The 23,927-nt window shown below is 47.1% G+C and overlaps 1 long non-coding RNA gene across 9 annotated transcripts in view; it reads right to left on the bottom strand.

Annotated features, from left to right (window-relative positions):
• The window catches only part of LOC127487367 (uncharacterized), a 334,927-nt gene that overhangs the window by 12,235 nt on the left and 298,765 nt on the right, over positions 1 to 23,927 (bottom strand). For 5 of the 9 annotated variants that reach the window (XR_011378078.1, XR_011378077.1, XR_007914177.2 and 2 more), the window contains one exon: positions 18,976 to 20,270. This is a non-coding gene — a long non-coding RNA (uncharacterized lncRNA). Of the gene's footprint in view, positions 1 to 42; positions 14,226 to 16,099; positions 16,471 to 18,975; positions 20,271 to 23,927 lie in introns of those variants that run through there. The other 4 variants (XR_007914180.2, XR_007914176.2, XR_007914182.2 and 1 more) reach the window with 4 other exon arrangements.

Genomic DNA, 23,927 nt, shown 5'->3' with positions numbered 1-23,927 from the left:
ATCTCCCGCTCCCTCTCCCATCCCATTCACATCAAGATTCATTTTCAATTATTTTTATATACAGAAGATCATCAATTGAAAAAATTTAAAATAAAGAAAAATGCTCCCTGCATAAACCACATGTGTGTTTTGCAAATGTACTCTCAGCTCTGATGTGTGAGGACCAAGGCTGCAAGTTTGTGGGCCGAGTCTTGTTCTCCTCAGGGCCCAGGAGGGATTCAGCAAAGCAGGCAGAGGCTGGCCAGAGAGAGAAAGGGCAGCACTAGGACAGCTTCCGCCATTGCCGGCCCCATCTTCCTCGATGTTACTCCTCGCATTAGTCAGCAGCTGAGCAGGAAATGGCAAAGTCAAGTTCCTATAAAATGAAGAAAATCCAGCAGATTTCTGTTCGCAATGACTTCTGGCCTCAAGGGAAGGTGGAATGCTGCTACCAGAGCCTAAGAAATAAGGCTGGGGGCACAGGACAGAAGACAAATCCAGTCCACAGGAGCTGTCGCAGGAGAGGGATGGGGAGGGGATGATAAATACTCTAATCTCACTTTTCTTGCCCCTATTCCAATTAGCTTCCTACAAAAGTTAATAAACAAACAGCTCAGTGTCTTAATACAGCACACAATTACTCTCAGAGTTCTAACAGTCATGAATCTCATGGGGCTAAAATCAACATGTTGGTAGGCCTGGTTCCTTCTGAAAACTCCAGGAGAGTCTTGCTTCTTCAGGCTTCTGGAAGCAGCCAATCTTCCCCACACTTGGGGCTACATCCCTCCCACCTCTGCCTCCATCATCAGAGCTCCTGGTGGGATTTTTACCCCCTCAGTGTGGGGAGCAGGGCCCGTCTCCCGTAACATGGCAGGGCCCGTCGCCCAGGAGACAAATAAGTACTAAGACTGTGGACAAATAAATACTGAGGACAAATACTGAGATTACCGAGACTAGACTAAACTACTGGAACTGCTAAGACTAACTCTATGCACCTGATCTCCCACCATATGGCGCTGAGAGGGAATAAACAACTTCCACACAGCTGCCTCACCAATTCAGCTAACAAGCTGCAGGAGCTGGTCCTGCCCCTGATTGGAGGAGAGCAGCGTGCTCAGCGTGTGGGGAGAGAACGCCAGCAGAGTCGGGATTGGTGGAAGAGGACTATAAAGGAGGAGAGAGACAACATGTACCAGGAACATCTGAGCAACCCCTGAGAGAGCCAGCCAGTGGTGTGCCGCTCCTCTGTGGAAGCGGGGGAAATGGCAGGGGTGCCGCCCCTCCGCGGGGGGGGGGGGGTGCCAGCAGCTAATCTGTGGGGACCGAGGAAAGAGACAACAGCAAATCCATTGCTGCTCCTCTGTGGAGGGGGGGGCAGCTAATCCGGGAGGACCGGGGAAAGAGACAACAGCAAATCCATTGCCGCTCCTCCGCGAGCCTGTGGAGCGAGCGACACCTCAGTTCCTGTTCAGATAGACAATGGATCCACCCAGATCATGCAGGATCATCTCTGGCCTCTTAAGACCTTAGTTTAGTCACTTCTGCTTTTTCTGTCAGAGAAGATGAGATGTTTGTAGGCCCTGGGGATTGCAACGTGCATGTCTCTGGGCATGAGGGCTTTATTCTGCCTTCCTTCTCTGATCTCCCACTGAACCAACTACAGCCAGAGGGCAAAGGGAGATCTTGATGCACTCCATGGCGGTCCGCATCCAGGGCACAGATGGTGGTGAATGGAGGGGATGTGGCTCAAGAGGATCCACCTGTAAGTGCAACTGGGCCTCCCGCCTGGCGCAGGTAAAGCAATCTCCGGCACCATCCCGTTGGACTCCCAACACATGAGAAGGCTCTTCTTTCAACACAAAATGCTTTGAAGGAAAAAAAGGCTCTGCATTTTGGAATGTGGGTCCCACATAGTTTTCGGGTCATTTTCACTTCAGAAGGAAATGCAACAAACTGACTTTTGAACAAAAATTTGAAATGCTATGTAAATGCTGATTTTCAGAGAAATCTTGATTCATTTTAATGATCATCATATTCCCAAAGGTTATATATGTGCTGCGTTGGAATCAGCTATATTTTTATTGGTAACTCACAACTCTTATCTATTTTCAAGTTGAGTGTTGTGTTTTACATTTGTTAAAACTGAAGTTTAATGTTTACTATTTTATTGTGAATTATCTTCAAACTAAAAAATAAAGGAACAGTTCAAAGTCCACTCATTGAAATAAAGGACAAAATTAGTGATGAGATTGGTAAACTGAATTCTAAATTCAAACTTTCGCAGTCCTTGTTGCATCAGTCTGTTCAGCCTGCCCTTACAGGAGACCACAGCTGGGTGGCTTACACAGCAGAAATTTTCTCACAGGCCTGGCAGCTGGAAGTCCACGATCCTGAAGCTGTCGGAGTGAGTGTCCAGACAGGCCTCTCTCTTGGGCTTGCAGCAGCCGCCTGCCCCCTGTGTCCTCACACGGCATTCCTGTGTACTCACCTGGTGAGAAAGCATGTGTCCCTGTGTCTCTCCCTTTCCTGTCAGATCAGAACCCCAGCTTATGACTCCATTAACCTCAATTTCCTCCCTAGAATCCCTATCTCCAAATACAGTCAAATTGCAGGATTAGGACTTCCACATAGGACTTTGAGAGACATAATCAGTTCATAACAATTGTGAGCAGAGCTCCAAGCAGTATGGAATTTGAGATTGCATAGATTGGAACCACTTCATTCAAAAGTGTGACTTCTTCCAAATGGTTGAAAAAGGAAGGAATAGAGGATAAAAAGACAATCCACTATTGATCATCTGAAAATTGCCCTTTAATATACGACGATATGCTTGCCTCCAGCTCCCAGGGAATCCAAAGTTGTGAGATTTTTCTAAAGAGTGGCATGAAGCCATCAAAGCCATCAATCATTTCCAAGGAAAATATGGTAAATTCTCAGCTGAACCAATTGACTTTTCTTTCAAGGAAGGAAAACAACAGAATATTCTCTATAAAAAGCCAGTTTTTCACTTGAAAAAGACAAAGACAAGACCGAAATCTAAATACATTTAGAAAATGAAAAAGACACCATGGGGTGGGATAAAGTAGCAATTTAGAGATTCAGATCCTCTTTATTGAGCGTCTGTTGCGCCCAGGACCTGGAAATAAGAGCTGTTCACACAACCTGGCCTCAACAACATGTTGGGAAACCCAATAATAAATAGGTAAACAAGCAACGTCATCACTGACTGTGATAAATGCTATAAAGTAGACAGGGAGAGGAGACACAGCTGCCCAGTGAAGCTAAGTTAGAAATAGCCAATCTCATCTCTACTTTAGTCAGTGGCCTCCCTAGGAAGGTGAAACTTGAGGGGAGACCTAAGGCAGAAAAGGAAGCAGGCATGCAGAAGGGAGGAGAAACAGGTGCTAACATGCAGGAGGGATACAGCCCCAGAATGTCTGGTACAGAAAGGAGGCTGGTGTGGTGGGAGGTTAGGCCAGGCTGCTATCTCTCTGGTTTCTTTCCCCCACTGGTGCAAATGAAATGACACAATGGGGCATCTTTGGCAGTCACACTCCAACACTGTAAACGATCATGAAAAGAAACTTTTCACACCCAAATGTGGCTGAAATGTGAATCAGGGATTTACACCCTTCAATCTCAGAAGTTGGAACATTCAGTGAGTTTTATCAAAATTGTTTAACTCAGAGGCAGAGAGAGACAGACAAAAAGCACTCCTCTCCACTGGTTCAGTTCTCAAACACTGGCAACAGCCAGGGCTGCGCCACACTAAAGTCAGGAACCAGGAACTTACATTTGGGTCTTCCACATGGGTTCGGTGGCAGGGACCCAAGTACCTGAGTCCTCCTCACCTGCTGTCAGGAAAACTGGAATCAGGAGCAGAGGCAAGAATGGAGCCCAGGCACTCTGATACGACATGGGGGTGTCACAGGCAGCATGGTAGCCGCCACACAAATGCCCACCCCACAGTGGGCTCTCGAGTGGGATACATGCAAGTGCTCATCAAATCAGTGTCCCAGTGTCTGAAAGTGTGCTTGATTAAGAAAACGAGTTATAATTTCTGAGGCCATCCATACCTGACAAAATATCCAAAACTGTAACACAGCATCACCAAACAGTGGTACCATTCCTGACAACTCGGAATTGTAAGGATTTTCATTCCATAGAAATAAAAGGAAATAAATCTGAGTACTGGTGGAATCCAACCTTGCACTCAGACCATGTGCCTACGAGCCTGATTACAAATGAGGCAAAGGAGACTCCATAGCTCACCACCCTTTTCATGCTCTATCACAATTACAGGAAGTACTACCTTCTTGTAAAATATCACTTTATCTTTCTCACTTTAAAACATAGTTTTCAATTAATTAGTAAATACTCTATTTGTCCTGTCTCATGCATACCAGTCTAAGTTCCTTTAAGTTATGAGAAATTATGTGTTTCAGGACACATCTTTATCAATCGTCAAAGATGAAACAGCATGAATAAAGGGGAATGATGCCACAGTCTTGAAAGGAAACCAAAATGTAACACAGTATCTAAGATGCATGTTGTGCAAGGAAAAAAAATCTGAGGGAAAAACAGAAAAGTCCATTTAAGAAGGGGTGAGATCGGCCAGCACCTTGGCTCAATAGGCTAATCCTCCGCCTGCGGCACCGGCACACCAGGTTCTGTCCCGGTTGCCCCTCTTCCAGTCCAGCTCTCTGCTGTGGCCCGGGAGTGCAGTGGAGGATGGCCCAAGTGCTTGGGCCCTGCACCCCATGGGAGACCAGCAGAAGCACCTGGCTCCTGCCTTCGATCAGCGCAGTGTGCCAGCTGCAGTGGCCACTGGAGGGTGAACCAATGGTAAAGGAAGACCTTTCTCTCTGTCTCTCTCTCTCTCACTGTCCAGTCTGCCTGTCAAAAAAAAAAGGGGGGGGGTGAGATAAGTGCTGACAGAGGTAATACCTTCCAAACCACTGTCACACATTCAAAAACTTTCAACAGAGTGATAGAGAGCTACTCAAGCTAACAGTGACAGGAAAGTACATTTTAAAAGATATATTTATTTATTTACTTATTTGAAAAGCAGGGTGCGGGGGAGAGGGACAGGGAGAGGGACAGGGAGAAGGAGAGGGAGAGGGAGAGGGAGATGGAGAGGGAGAGGGAGATGGAGAGGGAGAGGGAGAGGGGGACGGAGGGAGGGAGGGAGGGAGAGAATCTTCCATCCAATGGTTCACTCACCAAGTGGTTTCGACAACAAAGCCAGAAGCCAGGAACTTTCTCTGGGCTTCCACGTGGGTGGCAGGGGCCCAAATACTTGCACCATCTTCTGCTGCTTTCCCAGGTGCATTAGCAGAGAGTTGGATCAGAAACGGAGCAGTGAGGATTCTAACCAGTACTCATTATGTGATACCAGGGTCATACACAGCAGTTTAATCTACTGTGCCACAAAACTGGCCATGGAAAAGCACTTTCTGAAATCTCTGATGAACCAGAGGAGGGGAGGGGTGAGAAGAGGAGGGCACTGGTCTGCCTACAAAGTAAAGTAACAATTTAAGCAAGACAAGGCACAAAGAGCACAGGTTTTAAGGATTCAAGAGTATCTCGGTGAAGCAACTGGAAGAAATTCAGCCAGTTTGCAGGCTTGCAGGGTAATCAGCAGGGCCGCCACACACAGCTGTGGAGACTCTACACTGCAAAAATACACCTGCCGAGGGTACTGTAGGGGTGCAGAGGTGGGGCGGGATGGCTGGCAAGCTTACCATGATCCTTTCTGTAAAGGGTGCACTCCTGCATACTGCTACATGCACTAAGTGAGCGCCTCTCACAGGGGATGACTTCTGCCCCCCTGGAAGCACCTACTGATATCTGAACAAGCTTTTGATGATTCCACATCGTGTGAGTGCTATCAGCGTCCAGTGAGTGGAAGCTGGGACTGTGGCGATAGCTATCCCACCCGGGAAAGCCCTCAGAGCACAGGATGACAATCTCCAATGAAAATGAGATGGCATTTTCTTTTTTATTTTTATTTTCTTTTTTATTGTTTTTGCCACGCAGAGTTAGACAGTGAGAGAGAGACACAGAGTTATAGACAGTGAGAGAGAGACAGAGAGAAAGGTCTTCCTTCCGTTGGTTCATTCCCCTAATGGCCACTACAGCCAGTGCTGCGCCGATCCAAAGCCAGGAGCCCGGAACTTACTCCTGTTCTCCCATGTGGGTGCAGGGACCCAAGCACTTGGGCCATCCTCTGCTGCCCTCCCAGGCCACAGCAGAGAGCTGGACTGGAAGAGGAGCAATCAGGACTAGTACCCGGCGCCCCAACCATTACTGGAACCCAGGGTGCGGGCGCTGCAGGTGGAGGATTAGCCAAGTGAGCCAAGGCACCGGCCTGAGATGGCATTTTCTAATTCATATAGAGTTTCACCCAGTGAACCACACATGGAGCTCCCCAAAGGACAACCTTGTCTTAATCCACACAAAGGTCCTTGTGGAACCCACTGTCATATCCCAGGTCTCATGTGTGCTCTCTATTTCTCCTTTGCTTCCTCTATCTTTCTTTGTCTGCTCTCGTTGAAACTGCCAGCCATAGAATCAATTCCTAACTAAGATGATGGAGCCATGTTTCTGGTCTTGCCACCATGGTGGTCAGAACAGGTATGACAGGGATCATCTGAACTGAGCATAACACCCTTCATGCTTTTGTTTATGAAAAAAAATGACGGAATGGGGCCAGCACTGTGTCATAGCAGGTAAACCACCACCTGCAGTGCCGGCATCCCATATGGGCGCCAGTTCAAATCCCGGCTGCTCTACTTCCGATCCAGCTCTCTGCTATGGCCTGGAAAAGCAGTAGAAGATGGCCCAAGTGCTTGGGCCTCTGTACCCATTCAGGAGACCTGGAAGAAGCTCCTGGCTCCGGGCTCTAGCCATAGCAGTCATGTGGGGAGTGAACTAGCAGATGGAAGAGCTTGCTTGCTCGCTTGTTCTCACTCTCTCTTTCTCTTCCTCCCTCTCTCCCTCCCTCTCTCTCTGTAACTCTGCCTTTCAAATAAATAAAATAATAAATCTTTAAAAAAAACTTATGGAGAGTGTGGTCCCCGTACTCTAGAACTTTCCAACAGCAATGATGTGTGGTTAAATACACAGGTCAAATGGTTTCTGTGGTTGTTTGACATGACCTGAGGGGAGAACAGAAGAGCAGGGACAAATGAGCGAAGCTGGAACTGCTTTGTTTATGACAGCTCTAGAAAATGCAAGCAAATAGATCGAGTACCAGGCAGCAACAGTTTCAACTACTGTGTTTTGAACACAGACTGCAATAACCTAAGAACCAAGTGTTAATGGACAAAAAGCAATGAGTGGAGCTCTTATGCCTACCACAACTGTGTTGGGGTTCTTGAAGAAAAATATACTGAGAATAATATCAGCAGGAAGCATCATATTCTAAGCAAACTAAACAAGTAGGTGGAACACTGATTAATCTCAACTGTACTAGACAGAAGCACTTCAGTGGTTCCCAGGCATTGGTGTCTCTTTATAACCTACTTCAGGTACAAGCTCTGCTTCATGTTTAAATGTAAATTAGCCGCGACTCACTAGGCTAATACTCTGCCTGCAGTGCCGGCACACCGGGTTCTAGTCCCGGTCAGGGCGCTGGATTCTGTCCGGGTTGCCCCTCTTCCAGTCCAGCTCTCTGCTGTGGCCAGGGAGTGCAGTGGAGGATGGCCCAGGTCCTTGGGCCCTGCACCTGCATGGGAGACCAGGAGAAGCGCCTGGCTCTGGGCTTTGGATCAGCGCAGTGCGCCAGCCGCAACGGCCTTTGGAGGGTGAACCAATGGTAAAGGAAGACCTTTCTCTCTGTCTCTCTCTCTCACTGTCCACTCTGCCTGTCAAAAAAATGTAAATTGGCCATTAGTAATCAATAATACAGCCTTATTTTGCAAAAGACACATTATACTAGAACACCGAGGATGTCCTGAATTGTGCCTGTTTCACAGGGATCTCAAGCATGACCACCTTATAGTATCTCTAGGCCTGAAAAAAAAAAAATAATCCCCCAGCCAGTACTTGGCCATGTGCAGTTGCAGCTTGCGGCTTCCCAGGTCTGACTCTGAGTTTCTGGTTATGCAGGAGGTAGAGGTTGGGAGTAAGCAAATGCAACTGTGAGGCAGGCTCCAACACCCTTGCAAACTCTGGGAGTTCTGCAGCTCCTTGAACACCCAGAACTATCCAGGCAGCCTGGGGCTGTCAGTACTGCACCAGTCAGACAAAATATGTAATCATCAGGAGAAGGAAGACCAGGAGCGAGGCAGCTCTCTGCCTCTGCCTCCACTAAAGGGGCCGAGAGCAGGAGATGGAGGCAGAGTCTTCCGCTGTAGGGATGTGAGAGGCACATCACAGTGCCTAAACACCGTTAGCATACTGAAAGAACTGAATGCAGTAATACTGAGCCTTTCCCTCCCCTATTTCTGTTCACCCAACCAGCACTTACTAAGCACTTCCTTTGGGCAGGCACTGTGTTAAGCAACCTCCACAAGGGAGCCTTCATCCCGTGCCCAGTCTGTCCACTGTCCCTCACTACCTTAGTAAGTCCTGGCTGGCATCATAGAACACCACAGTCTGGGTGCCTTGATTATTTATTTCCACGGCTCAGGAGCCTGGGAAGTATAATATCGCGGCACAGCAGATCATGCACCCTCTCACTGTGTCCTCTCATGGCAGACAGGGAAAAGCACACACTCCTGTCCCCTGTAAGATCACACAGCCCAGTCATTAGAGTGCCACCCTCCTGACCTAATCAACCACAATAGCATCCTCTGGAGAGAACTCTAGGTGGACACAAACATGTACCTGTAATACACACACCCACCCCAGCAGGACCCAAAGCAATGCAAGCACTTTGTACTTGAAGGTAAGTATTCCAAGGGCATGGTTAATATGAGAGCTTACTCTAGTTTATATCTAGCTATAAAAATTAGAAGTGGGTAAGAACCAGAGACAGTGAAGTGAGGAAAGGAAAAGATAACTTATTGTTTTAGGGGTGAAAGTGGCAGAGTAGGGTAGAAGGGATGAAAGTGGCCTTTGGTCCCATTAGACCTGAATCCAGATTTCTTTTTCTCTGCCTATAAGCAATGTGACCCAATCTTCTTTTAATTTTGTTTTTTTTTTTTTTAATTATAAACAAATGTCTAACTTGCATGATCTTTAGCAGAGTTTGACAAGTGCAGGGCAAAACGTTGGTGCCAACAGTAACCTACCTGTGGTGGTCGCACGCTCTCCGTCAGCTCTGCCTCCAGCTCACCACCACCACCACCACCAGCACCACAACCAGAGCTTCCTTCCAGAAGTCAAACAACAGGAGCCTTCAGTGTGACACGACCACAAGCACACCTCAGTTACAGGACGAGCTGAATGCTATTACTCATCAAGATCCAAGAGCTGTGTTTCTGGGCCATGAAAGACTCTTCCTACTTTCAACTTCACCTGAGATTTACTCTTATCAAAAATGGATTAAGCCCTAAGCCACATCCCACAGCGGAATCCAGAAAACAAAGGCAGCAGGGAAAAAAGAGAGCAGCCTTTGCAGAAGGAGGCAGGGCAGAAATGTGGTTCACACACCGATGGGATCGAGGCGTCCTTGGTAATAAGCATTCAGCAAGGATGCTATGAAGCACATTAGGAAGAGGCAGTCCTTTTGAAATAGGATGAGAAAAAAAAAAGAAAAAAAAAAAAACCTTGCTTAAAATCTCAACTTTGAGAAATTGCAGCTGCCTGGAAGTTTCTGCCAACTATATTAAGTGGCTTGAAAATAAGAAGGAGCAGCCAGCCAGAGCCGCCCAGGAGCCAGCCAGAGCAGCACAGGAGCCAGCCAGAGCCAGCCAGAGCCACCCAGGAGCCAGCCCAGAGCTGCCCAGGAGCCAGCACAGAGCCGCCCAGGAGCCAGCCAGAGCTGCCCAGGAGCCATCACGTAGCCACCCAGGAGCCAGCCAGAGCCGCCAGGAGCCAGCCAGAGCCGCCCAGGAGCCAGCCAGAGCCACCCAGGAGCCAGCCAGTGCTGCCCAGGAGTCAGCCAGTGCCGCCCAGGAGCCAGCCCAGAGCCGCCCAGGAGCCAGCCCAAAGCCACCCAGCAGCCATCACGTAGCCACCCAGGAGCTAGCCAGAGTCACCCAGGAGCCAGCCAGAGCAGCACAGGAGCTAGCCAGTGCCACCCAGGAGCCAGCCCAGAGCCACCCAGGAGCCAGCCCAGAGCCACCCAGGAGCCAGCCAGAGCCGCCCAGGAGCCAGCCAGAGCAGCACAGGAGCCAGCCGGAGCCAGCCAGAGCCACCCAGGAGCCAGCCCAGAGCCACCCAGGAGCCAGCACAGAGCCACCAGGAGCCAGCCAGTGCCGCCCAGGAGCCAGCCCAAAGCCGCCCAGGAGCCAGCCAGAGCCACCCAGGAGCCAGCCAGAGCCGCCAGGAGCCAGCACAGAGCCGCCCAGGAGCCAGCACAGAGCCGCCCAGGAGCCAGCCAGTGCCACCCAGGAGCCAGCCAGAGCCGCCCAGGAGCCAGCCAGAGCCGCCAGGAGCCAGCACAGAGCCGCCCAGGAGCCAGCACAGAGCCGCCCAGGAGCCAGCCAGTGCCACCCAGGAGCCAGCCCAAAGCCGCCCAGGAGCCAGCCAGAGCCGCCCAGGAGCCAGCCAGTGCCACCCAGGAGCCAGCCCAAAGCCGCCCAGGAGCCAGCCAGAGCCGCCCAGGAGCCAGCCAGAGCCGCCAGGAGCCAGCCAGAGCAGCACAGGAGCCAGCACAGAGCCGCCCAGGAGCCAGCACAGAGCTGCCCAAGAGCCAGCCAGAGCAGCCCAGGAGCAGCAACAAGTGGGGAGATGGTGCCACTGTCCTTAGACATCCTTGGTCAAGGTGCTAACGCTAAGGAGCTGAATCAGAAGTGAGACACCAGCACCTCCCTCTGGGGTTATCAGGGCTAGTGTCTGGGTGTAGAATAATGCATCTGTGGTTATTGTACCAAATTCACCTCCTATCACATTCTGCCAACATTTATTATCTCCAGGAATGCCTGAGTGTCCAGCCCCTCCAGGTGTTATTCCAGAGGGGTGCCTGGGCCACGGCCTCCCGCAGCAGTGGTTCCATGTGCTTGCAAGTGAAGTCACACAAGAAGCCTCCTGGTACCCACGACAGGGATGGTGCCTTGTTCCTCACATGGTTTTAAATGTTATGTCTCATTTGTCTTCCCAACCCTCACACCATAATCTCTTCTGGAAGACATGTCTCAGGAGGTCGCCTAGCTGTGCCCAGCTGGGGAGGCCACTGAGCTACTTGCTGCAAAGCCTGTTGTCTTCTGCTCTTTTCCACTTCTCTCACTCTTATCTCCTCCACACCCACTAAGATAAGAAGAAAAAGAACCATGGGGCCAGCATTGTGGTATAGTGGGTTAAGCTGCAGCCTGCAACGCCGGCATTCCATATGGGTACCAGTTTGTGTCCCAGCTGTTCCACGTTCAATTCAGCTCCCTGCCAATGTGCCTGGGAAAGTAGCAGAAGATGGCCCATGTAGCTGGGACCCTTCACCCACATGGGAGACCCAGAAGGAGTTCCAGGCTCCTGATTTCAACCTTGCCCATCTCCAGCTGTGGTAGCCATTTGAGAAGTGAATCAGCTGATGAAAGATCTGTTTCTCCCTCTATCTTTCAAATAAATAAATCTTTACAAAAAAATTCTATGTTCCTAAATCTGTATATATTAAACTCATGAAACTTGCTTACCTTAAATAAAATAAAATGTAAAAAACCCTTCTTCTATTAAAAGTCCTTCCATTCTATGAACGTGTTCTGTTTCCATGGGCGCCAAGGAGCACACACTTTTATCTTTCCCCATTTTCCTTTGTGTGACTCGGTCGTGCCGGTGGCCATCTCGTCTTCTTCCCCTCACTGCTGCTAAAGGCATCAGGAATGAGGGACCTCTCTCGGGCTCCTCAAGGCAAAACTCCTTGGCTCCAGTCAGACTCAGAGGCTCTGCAGGCCTGAGCCCATTATCCATATGATACGTGACATTCCCATCTGAGACACATCATTCACTCATGTGCCCAAAAATCAACTTTTGAAGATACTCGTCTGCTCCTGAACTGCTTCCCAATTTGCAGTCTGAGAAAGCAAACGGTTAACACTCCTAAAGACTCAGAAGAACCCAGGGAGAACTCAACTGTTAAAGGAGCAGATTAGTACTGCAAAGAATGTAACAGTTTGATACCCTACTTCAGCCATGGGGACAAACGTTAATAATGTGAAGAAATCAGGTGTGAGTATGCCATTTGGGTGCCATGGGGTCCAGCGTGAACCCTGGCTTGAAAGGGGCATACTCCTGACCCAGACTTCTTCAAGTGTTGCTCTGCTGTGAAATGGCATGGAAGAGCTTAGAGGAACAAAGCTTCAGAGTAAAATTTCCAGTATGGAAGTCCAGGTTCCACCATGGTTCAATCTGAGTCTTTGGAGATGTGAGGCTTGTTAAGCATCCCAATCATGCCCAATAGTTCCTTGCATTGTCTTCTTCTTGGTGCATCATTTTTTTCTCTAATTATATCGATTTTGGTAAATTGCAGCATCCATCTAAGCTGATTTTCAAATATGAACAGCAAAAGCTTTCAATGAAGGAGAAAAACAAATGCACTATGCACCACCAAGATGCATTATTCCTTCAAACTTTCTACGGGAGAAAAACAGGCATGAGAGGGAAGTAAAAACTGCCTGATGAAATGATGGGATTCTGAAAAATAAACAGGCACTTCAATTCCAGGCAATCATAGCGACACCCCTTAAGTGTTCATTATTCTTCTTGCCTGAAAACCAGGTAAAAATCAAGGGTTGAATCTATATTTACAATTTCAAGTTTATGCCTCAGAGGGTGATCAGGCGACAAATCAAAAACTAAGTGATGTTTTAAAATCAAACTATTGAGTACTTTCATCAGCCATAGAGAAGAGCAGCCTGTGTGCTACTGGAAATACCTGCTTTCCTTTTGAAAACAGAATATATTTCTGTGTGTTTCACTGCCACTCTCAAGGCTCCTGTCAGCTTCCGACACGACTCCGCTGTGAACTCTCTCGCACTGGCCGAGACCTCAGTCTTGAATGGCAGGTCCCTCTTTCCTGCAGTCAGCACCAGACAGCCACCCCCATGCCACTCAATCACGCATTCATTCATTTCAAAATACTTAACAAACTCTGAGCACCACATCCTTTCTGGGTAGTGTTACGAGCTTGATGATTGACTAGAACAAGCATTGTCCCCACATGTTCTCCTGAACCAGGGTCCACACTTTTCCCCCCTGACCTGTTCTGTGTCCATCAGTGATACCCCCACTCTGTGGCATGGACACCAGCCTCCTCCTCTCCACATCAAAGGTCCAGCTGAGGCCTTACAAGGCCTGTCCCCACGCTGCTTTCCAATAGATTAACTCAGCAGCTTCCCACTGGCTTTCCACTTCTCATCTTCCCCACTGCCCTAATGTCACACTGAGTGCTGGGAAAAATGGGAAAATGAACAGAGAATCTTGTTGTAGACTCTCCCTGGCTCTGCCACTGACTGCCACTCACACACAGTTCCAGTTAACTAGAGCCTTTTCCCTTGTGGAGTGAAAATGGATCACTCTATACCTGGTATACGGCATGTGTGTGATGGTGGGCAGGGAGGTGAGTAGTTGAAAACCCTAAAGTTTCTCTAAACAAGCCTTATTTGTCCAGCTCAGGCAAGCCATCCTCTGTAGCTGATGGGTCCACCTGAGGTTTGTCAGTGTCTTGCAACAGGAAACAGGTGTAATGCAACTCTAGACCTCGCGATCCCCTCTCCAAATCCAGACCAGTCTGCTTCCTGGCCCTCAAGAGACACTTCAAATGGGCCCCATTTATGACCTCAGCTGTGCTTGCTTGTGGCAGATTTCTGGAGTCCTAGAGATCCTATGAGTACAGAGGACTCTGTAGGGGACAGCCCTACTCTTACATGTGCCACAAAGCAAAATAAGTCTGATTAATTTCCAACCCCCATCTCTGAGAACTCAAAATCAATCCTCCAAAGAAAATGCTTCGAGTAGGCTTACAAGGTCATTCCCACTGTGCTGTCAAGAGTTTTTCCCGTATAATGCATAATTCTGATTCTTAATCTTCTATTGGGGCTCCAGATGGTTTCAACAATCACTGGCATTTGGAATGGTTGTATCTGGATCAACATCCTCTAATCCTGGTTCTGTCCTCACATCCAGATCTAGGGATGTTGTTACACCTGAAAGCCAACAGAACTGCTTCAGGATCCCGTAGACAGCCCCATTTTTTCCTGTACCCCAGTTCTGTCTGGACTGGGTGCAGTGATGCTTCCTCTCAGAGACAGTGGGCTGTGGATCAGTCAGGATGGGCTGAGTTGTGATCCATAACAAATAATTCTCAGTTGGTACAGACAAGTTTGTTTTCCTCCTATTTCCTTCCCATCTTGGGCACTATTGTTCCTATACCCAGGGCCTTTCTCACAATCTTCCCATTGAAGAAAATTCACATTGTATGGGGTATGGCCAGCCTCATAGCCATAGCTTATTTCAAAGACAGGCAAGAGGAGAAGCAGAGTAACACAGCCCCACCCAGGAACAGGGAGGAGGGCAAAACATTGGATGGACAGTGTTGTGATCACCACACAGGTTCCCTGAGCTCTGCTCTCCACTGAGCAGCCTGGGCCACTGTCTGATCAGACACTTACTTCTTTTAGGAATCTCCCACTCATCTAATAATGGCTGGACTTTCTTTACCTACCTAATAACAGTATCTACATGATTGTGCTGTTTTCAGGGAATAAATGAATGGAAACAAACCTGTGTCAGCCTGACTCATAGTTAACGCTATATGAGTAAATGTTATTTTATCATTGTTGCTGTTATTACCAGCGTTGCTTATGGCCTTGAGTTAAACTGAATTAAGTCCCAGGAGATTACTCTCTGCATCCATATTTAAGCAATAAAAATAAATAATCTTTTATTCTCTTAAAAACTGGTTATAGTCCTAGGATAATAACATGAGTACTTGAGTACCTACTGTCTGCCAATCATGTGTTTTAATCAATCTTAAAAAGTAAGATCTCTGGGAGCTGGCATTGTTGCATAGTGCATAGAGCCACTACCTGAAATGCGGGCATCTCATATGGGCTCTGGTTCATGTCCTGGCTGCTTAACTTCTGATCCAGCTCCCTCTTAATGGCCTGGGATATCAGTGGAAGATGGCCCAGGTACTTGGGTCTCTGCACCCATGTGAGAGACCTAGAAGAAGCTCCTGGCTTCAGCCTGGCCCAGAACTGGCTGTTGCAGCCATCTTGGGAGTGAATAAGCAGATGGAAGCTAGTGCTCCTGTGCTCGCTCGCACGTGTGTGCTCTCTCTCTCTCTCTTTCTCTCTCTCTCTCCCTCCCTCCCCCTCTTCCTTTCCCTCTCTCTTATTTCAAAATAAATAAATCTTTTAAATAAATAAATAAAATCTTTTTTTAAAAAAAAGAATGATCTCTGAAGATGCTGTGTCCTACACAAATGTACATATGTTTATATGGCATATCTGAATTTTCCCAACTTCCACTTATATAAAGTAAGACAGATTCAGGCAATGTAAGAGAATTCCATTCATTTCTATTAAAAATCTATTGTTTGAAGCAGAGTCAAAGTATCAGAACCTAATTTTAAGAATAAATTAAGAATTATATTACAAAATATTCTCATGGCCTCAAGAATATATAGGTCAACCAAATGTATACTTTACATAAATTGTTAAATATCAAAGATAATCTATGAAAGAATTTTCTGGGTTATGAATAGCATTTCTACAGTGATGAATTTTATAAGAAAACTTAAGATATTTACAGAATTCTGTATCTTCAAATGAATTACCAAGGGCAGTTGTTTGGCACTTTTTTTTTTTAACTTTTATTTAGTAAATATAAATTTCCAAAGTACAGTTTATGGATTACAATGATTTTCCCCCCCATAACTTCCCTCCCACCCACACCCCCCCATCCCACACCCTCTCCTCTCCTTGCCTCTACCTCTCCCCCTCCCCCCCCTCCTCCTCCCCCTCTCCCTCTCCTTTACCCCCTCTCCCTCTCCTTCCCCCTCTCCCTCTTCCTCTCCTTCTCTCCCTAACTCTGCCTTTCAAATAAATTAAATATTATCTTTTTTAAAAAAGGGCACTGTTGCCGGCGCCGAGGCTCACTAGGCTAATCCTCCGCCTGCGGCACCGGCACACCGGGTTCTAGTCCTGGTTGGGGCGCCGGATTCTGTCCCGGTTGCCCCTCTTCCAGGCCAGCTCTCTGCTGTGGCCAGGGAGTGCAGTGGAGGATGGCCCAAGTATCTGGGCCCTGTACCCCATGGGAGACTAGGATAAGTACCTGGCTCCTGCCATCGGATCAGTGCGGTGCGCCGGCTGAGGCAGCCATTGGAGGGTGAACCAACGGCAAAGGAAGACCTTTCTCTCTGTCTCTCTCTCTCACTGTCCACTCTGCCTGTCAAAAAATAAAAATAAAAAATTAAATTAAAAAAGGGCACTGTTTGGAATGCCTGTATCTAATATTAGAGTGCCTAGTTCAAATCCTGGCTCCTCACGTCTAGTTCAGCTTCCTGCTACTGAACATCCTTGTAGGAATCGGGTCATTGGCAAGTAGCTGGGTGCCTGCCTCTCATGTGGGAGACCTGGACTGAGGTCCAGACTGCTTGATTCAGCCTGGCCAAGCCTAGCTACTTGGCTAAAGAATGCATTTGGGAAATGAAACACCAGATGGGGGTGTCTCTCCCTCTCTCTCTCTCTCTCTCTTTCCCTCTTAATCTCCCTCTCTCCCTTCTCCCCCCCCCATCATTCCCTCTCTCACTCCCTCTTTCTTCAAACATTGAAAATAAATAACTTTTAAGAAAAATAATTACAGAGCCCATCAACAGCTCTTGCTCTGCTGAGCCTCACCGTTAAGTCTAATTCAGGCGAAAGCTTTTGCTTCTCACTTCTGAACTGGAAGTACTTCAGGAAGCTCCGGGTACCCAATGTAAAAGTCTACAAGATAAGCCTGCCTAGCCGCACTTAGACTAAGACAACTGGACAATCACCACTACTCATCACTCAGAATCAGTAAAGACAGTGACTGGCTGGTGTTGTGGGGTAGCAGGTAAAGCCGCCACCTGCAGTGCTAGCATCCCATATGGGTGCTGGTTCAAGTCCTGGCTGCCCCACTTCTGATACAGCTCTCTGATATGGCCTGAGAAAGCAGTGGAAGATGGCCCAAGTCCTTGGGGCCCTGAAGCTGTGCGGGAGACCCTGAAGAAGCTGCTGGCTCCTGGCTTTGGATTGGCACAGCTCTGGCCATTGTGGCCATTTGGGGAGTAGACCTCTCTCTGCCTCTGCCTCTCTGTAACTCTGCCTTTCAAATAAATAAGTAAATCTTAACAAACAAACAAACAAACAAAAACAAAAACAGTGTTTCCAGGCAATAGCAGTTGCTCCAGTGGCTGGGCTTGTGCATGAATGAGTGTGTGCATTAACTCAACATTTCTCCTCAATATCCCTCCCCTTTCCTTTTGCCTCCCAGTCAGAAAACAAGTAACAACAGGGAATGTGAGTGTGCAAATTCCTTTTTCTTCCATTCAAGTTCAGAAAACTCACATTAAACATCATATTTTGTACTCAAGGATTTAAGAGGGAGGAAGAGAGGGAAATATCATTCTAAGAACTGTATCTATGAACTACATTAAATTTGTTTTCTTTATATTAAATAAATAATTGGAAGTGAAATTAAGATGAATTAGCACACAATGCTTGATTTCCTAATAGATGTGCCCTTACCCATTTTTCTCAGGATGACCACATTAGGGCACTAACTGGCTACCATCATACTTACTTGACTGCCTTCTAAGAGTTAATGGGGCTGGTGCGGTGGCATAGCGGGTAAAGCTGCCACCTGCAATGCCAGCATCCCATATGGGTGCCAGTTCGAAGGCCCACCTGCTGTGGCCTGGGAAAGCAGTACAAGATGGCCCAAGTCCTTGGGCCCTACATCCACATGGGAGGCCCACAAGAAGTTCCTGGCTCCTGGCTTCAGATCGGCACAGCTCTGGCAGTCGCAGCCAACTGGGGAGTAAACCAGCAGATGGAAGACCTCTTTCTCTGCCTTTCCTTTTCTCTCTGTGTTATTCTGACCTTCAAATAAATAAATAAATCTTTAAAAAAGAGTTAATGTTTACTGATATTACTGATATACAGAAATTCTCAGTAAAAATGTGCCCAATCAAAATGATATCCAAACACTAGCAACACCTGCAAAACTAGAGGTAGTCCAGTCCATTGGGAGGGTGTCATCACACGTCATCATACCTGGACTGCCTTCAGAGAGCTGTCCCTAACATTAAGTAAGATAAATATGTGTTGATGAGAGACAAACTTGAACCAGAGTGAAAGTCTGCCTCAACAAGAACTTGCTGGCAGTAATAAATTGGCATCCTAACCCCACCATGAGCAAGGGAAAATCAAATCATTTGTCCTCTGTCACAGAGGATTTTTTTAAGATGTATTTATTTATTTGAAAGACAGAGTTTGAGAGAGAGAGAGAGACAGAGAGAGAGAGAGAGAGAAAATGATCTTCCATCCACTGGTTCATTTCCCAAATCATCACAATGGCCAGAGATGGGCCAGCCAGCTTCTTCCCGGTCTCTCACATGATATGCAGGGACCCAAACAACTGGGCCATCTTCCACTGCTTTCCCAGGCACATTAGCAGAGAGCTGGATAGGAAATGGAGCAGCCAGGACTCAAGCCAATGCCTACATGGGATGCTAACATCTTAGGCTATGCCACAATGCCAGCCCCAAAAGATGTCTTAAAGATACAGCCCAAGCTCTTTTTTTTAACTTTTATTTAATAAATATAAATTTCCAAAGTACAGCTTTTGGATTACAGTGGCTTTCCCCCCCCCCATAACCTCCTTCCTACCCACAACCCTCCCTCCTGCTCCCTCCCCCATCCCATTCACATCAAGGTTAATTTTCAATTATCTTTATATACAGATCGATTTAGTATATACTAAGTAAAGATTTCAACAGTTTGCACCTTTTAATCTTCTGTAAACTCCTTTGGCTTCAATTTTCATTATCAACTGTAAACTCACAATATTTAACTGTACATCCTTCAAAACAATACTCCTCTTTAACAGGGCTTAATCTGTGCCAAGAGGAATTGCAACCACAGAATGGAAAAGGGGTCACAATTAGCCTCTCATGGAGTCCTGTGGGAATCTTCTCCTGCTGGAGGAGGGGAAAGACAGGGATTATGCAAAGCTGGCACAGTGGTTCTGACACTCCAGGGGAAGCCTGCATTCCAAATTAGAATGCCTGGGTTGAGTACTGGCTCTGCTCTCTGTTCCAGCTTGCTGTTAACCTGTGTCTGTCTGCAAGACAAAGGTGATGGTGATGGTAGTCAGGTGTCTGCTGCCCTGTGGAGATTTAGATTGAGTTCCCAGTTCCTGGCTAAGGCCTGGTGCAGTAGGCACTGGGGAGTGAGCCAGCGGACGGAAGTTATCTCTGTCTCTCCCTCTCTCCTTCTCCCTGCTTTTCAAATAAATAAAATAAATAATCCACTAATCTGTCTTGTCAATGAGCATTGAAGGTCACTTAGAAAAGGCTTCTCACATGATTGGAATATGAGAACTCCCTAAGGAACACACTAAAAATTATTAATTTATCACATTTCCTACTCAAAGATATTGAAGTAAAACTATTAATCACCCAAGATCATATGAAGTCTAACTGGGAATAAGGCCAAAGAGGAAATGCTTAGAGTAAACATAAGCTTTGTCCAGTCTCTGATCATAAGGCATATAATAAATTATATTATTTGAAGAAGAAAACATTAAAAAAAAATTGGACCAAGAAATCCTCTAAATGATTCTTGCTGGAACTGGTCTACTATGCTGCGGTAGGCTGTTCTTACCTGTTGCTGTTCATGAGTCAGCAGCCAGCTAACTCCACCTCACACGATGTACTTCCAAGGGGGTTGGAGGAGAGACCTGGCTGACCACCCCTAATATATTTCATGTTACCTTTCAGGAAAACCAGAAGGGAATCACTGATCTGATTTACTCCACAGTATGCTCTGCTGTTTCTTATATATTAACCCTACACAAGTGTTCATGTCTTCCTGAGCCATGGATAAAGCCGACATACCATTACAACAGCAGGAGTCACAACCTCACACACATAGGAAGTGTGTCCTTTGCAGAGGATGGCAGACAGGAAAGCGCATATCCCTCACCCCTCACCTGAAGGACTGCAAATACACAATGGGAAAAAGAAAAGTAATTACCATGTGAAAAACAATTATACTTCTACTGACTGGACTGGAACATCCCACCATCCCCTAATCTGTGGTTTCTAACCCAGATGCATTTAAAAAGGCACACTTTTCCCCAAAAAAGGATAGTTTTTATGTAAAGTAATATCTTAGCACCTATAGAGGAATCATATCTCCCATTTTTGGATGACAGTATAGTTGCTGTAAGTATATGTGGTGTGACACTTAGTGTTTGATAAAAACCTTTGTATCTAAAAGAAAGAGAGAAAAAAAATCTACACTAAGATTTCATACAACTTCTGAATTAGGTGTCTACTTACACCTTTATTTGCCCACCGCACTCACTTGCCCACCACATCCACTTGCCCCAGAGGTTGTGTCTCCATCAAGTCCAGGGCCTGGAAGGAAGGCAGGCTTCCGACTGAAGAGCTGCTGTCCTCCAGGCCTGAAGGACATCAGAGCTTGCATTCTATGGGTTTGCTAGAGGCTGAAGCTGCTCTTCCTCTTGGAGTTTTTATAGCCTCATCGCAACCTCTTTGGGGGCTTCTCCCCTGCAGTCCTCACGTCAGGTAGATGCAACCCTGGCTGGGATCATCTCTCCCCAGGGTACTGGGAGCACCCCATGGTCACCTCCACCCCATGCTAAGGGCTCTGCAGTGAACTGTGGTCCACATCAGTCCACAGGAAACACCTCATGTCTCAGAGCACCAGGAGGATCAACCTGCATGCAGGAATAAGGAGCTTGGCTCAGCTCTGCCCAAAACCCAGAGGCACACGCTGTCCCTGTTTCTGCAGAAAGCACATTTCAGAATACTTCAAACCAGGACCCAGGTGGACCAGGTCTCCAACTCAGCTGCACCCTCTCCAGGGATGTCCCTCACTCTTCTCCACACCCGAATTCTCTCATGTCCTCGAAGTGGGTGAAGAGTGGGAAACAGGCTCCCGGAGGCTTCTCCTCTGCATTCTGACAGGCCTAGGGAGGGCGTCCCCTCCTTCAGATCTGATAGTCATTGTCTCAGTGCCCTTTGCAATCCACAGCAGGCAGCCCCCATTCTAACACAGGCAGACACATACATTTGCTTACATAATCAATACAGTCATGCTCACGCCTAATTTCTACCACCAGTCAATCAAAATAATCACATTTTTCCTGGGTTTTGGAAACAAGTTCTGATAATGCAAGATGACTATGATGCACACAGCTATTCTATAAAAGGGCTAACCTGGAGTTCTCTCAAGAAAAACAGAGTTTTCAAGAAAAACGGGCAAAATTGTACTGAGCATCAGCAAGGTGACATAAAACAACAGAAGAGATGTAAATAAGGGTTTCTTTGGCACAGCTCTAAACACACCAAAGAAGAAAATGAGCCTCGCTTGTGACCTCTCATTTCCATAAGCTGTTTATGGATTCGGGGGTCAGCATTTACAGAGACACTGTGATGTGGACAGGCTCGTGGGGAATGAGAATGTGGCACGGCACTATCTGTAAATATGTCACCAGTAGATTGTAAGGAATGTTGAGTAAGATGTTAAAATAAAACAAGAAGCTGTCATCTGACATGCAGATCTGTGTTTCTAATACCACTGAATTAAAACCAGAAAGCAAAGAAAGACTTCTTGGAGAAAGAGCTGAATGTAGGTTGGGGCAGGAAATGTGCAAGATGACACGAAAGCAATTTGTACCACAAAATACAAGGAAGCACTTAAAAAATAGTAATGAACTAGAAAGGGGCGTGTCACCTGGCCAAGGAAACCAATCTGAAAGGGATCCCAGTGGCTAACGCAGTAACAACCTGAAAAATAAAAATAAAATAGCTCCATCGTGTGGTGCTGGATTACAAAACAAAGTAAATATGTGCTCATGGATACACGAGCACATATTGGTATACATGTGTGTACACATATATAAACAATAAAGGATAAATAATACTTAATAGTTTAAACACTGCACAGTATATCAATATTTTCTTCTCCATAAAGTGGAGCTGTGCCCCTTCCCTCCTTACCCCCTAGAGTGTCAACTTGACTTTGTGACTCATAGCCAACAAATGAGTTGGAAAGCAGGACTGAGGTAGGGGAGTAAATAATGACTTTACAGGGGATAGAGCTGGCAAACTATCCAGACCAAGAGATTAGTTTTCACATGCCCAGTGATAAGTCAAGTCAACACACCTTATGGCATGTCCAATGATGTCACCACCAGGTAACTTATGAGGTATCCAGTAGTTTCACAAACCCAGTGTTAAGTCCCATCCACGCATTTTCTGCTACAACGTGATGAGGAGCACTTTACCTCCATGGTCTTCTCAAAAACCATCACTCCAGTCCAAACACAATGAAAACATCAGACAAACACAATCTAGGGGCATTATATAGGATACCTGGCCAGTGTTCCTTGGGGCTCTCCAAGGACCAGCTAGGAAATTGCCACTGACTTGAGAAAAAAACTAAAGAAACACAATGGGTGGAGCCAAGCTGGTGACTAAGAAGCTCCAGCAACCACCTCCCTGCAGAGACAACAATGTGCACAGTCATGCGCACACCCAGTCACTGTAACAAGAGCTATGGAAGCCAGGTAAGACACCACAGTATCCTGTCCTATTATAACCCTAAGAAAAGCTGCATTGAAGAAAGCAGGAAGGAGAGTTGACCGCATCATCCTGCCCCAGCTCCAAGGGGCATGTATGGAGACACCTTTTACTAGGGAGAGGAAGAGTGAATTGAAGCCCAGTGGCAGGTACCCTATGCAAAAGATCAGTCTTACTGAGCTCCCAACCCCTGTCTTTAAGCCCATTCTATAGCGTGAATATTTGGAGCTAGCACAGTCAGGCAGCTTCTAACTCCTTTCCCTCAACAACTGGAAGAAAATGAAACTCCAGCCATTCACAGAAGTAAGGAGGAGCTTGGGAGAGTGCCTTGGAACACAGAGCTGTGCCTGTATCAACCAGAGCTGGTACCTGAAAAAGCCCAAAGGCTCTATGCCCAAGCCAGTGTTCACGGCTGAGCCTCTAGACTTATCTAGTATCAGGAGGAGAGGAGCACTTCGGGGGGTCAGACTCATTTTGTGGGGGTGTCACTGCTGGTCTCAGGTGGGGTTGGTGAACACCCCTCATGGGACACTGATTACAGACTGTGGGATCCAGGTGTGGGTACACTGGGTCCAGCCTAGATGGCCTGGAATCTGCATTTATCACCCTTTTCCAACCTTGGGTAGACATCAGGGGCCAAAGGTTTGTCTCATGACACACTGCCAGGTTGGTACAGCATAATGCTGGCAAGATCTTAACAGTTTCTATCCCTTGGCCAATGCCTGTAAATAGTCCCTGTACTTTCCCCAGTATCGGAATAAAACCTGCTCTCTGTTGAGAAGACATGTTCTTGTGTGTTATCACCATCAGCCTCTCTTGGGCCTGGAATGCACCCCTAAGTTGCACAGGGCCTAGTCACTATGAGACCTAGTCCTGACACCAGGCTTCAGCTTGTTCTCTGCCCAAGACCCAGCCTGCTTAAGTATCTGAGGGACTGTCTCTCTTACACATCCTCCAACCTTGATCAGACAGAAAGCAAGCATGGGACAGCTTGGGGACTCAGTAAACCCAGAATTAAACAGATCCTTACTGTCCATGTTCTGAG

Source organism: Oryctolagus cuniculus, chromosome 8 (assembly GCF_964237555.1).
Source record: "Oryctolagus cuniculus chromosome 8, mOryCun1.1, whole genome shotgun sequence".
Lineage (NCBI taxonomy): Eukaryota > Metazoa > Chordata > Mammalia > Lagomorpha > Leporidae > Oryctolagus > Oryctolagus cuniculus.
The sequence above is the reverse complement of the archived record's forward strand: the minus strand, read 5'-3'. Positions and strand labels throughout refer to the sequence as shown.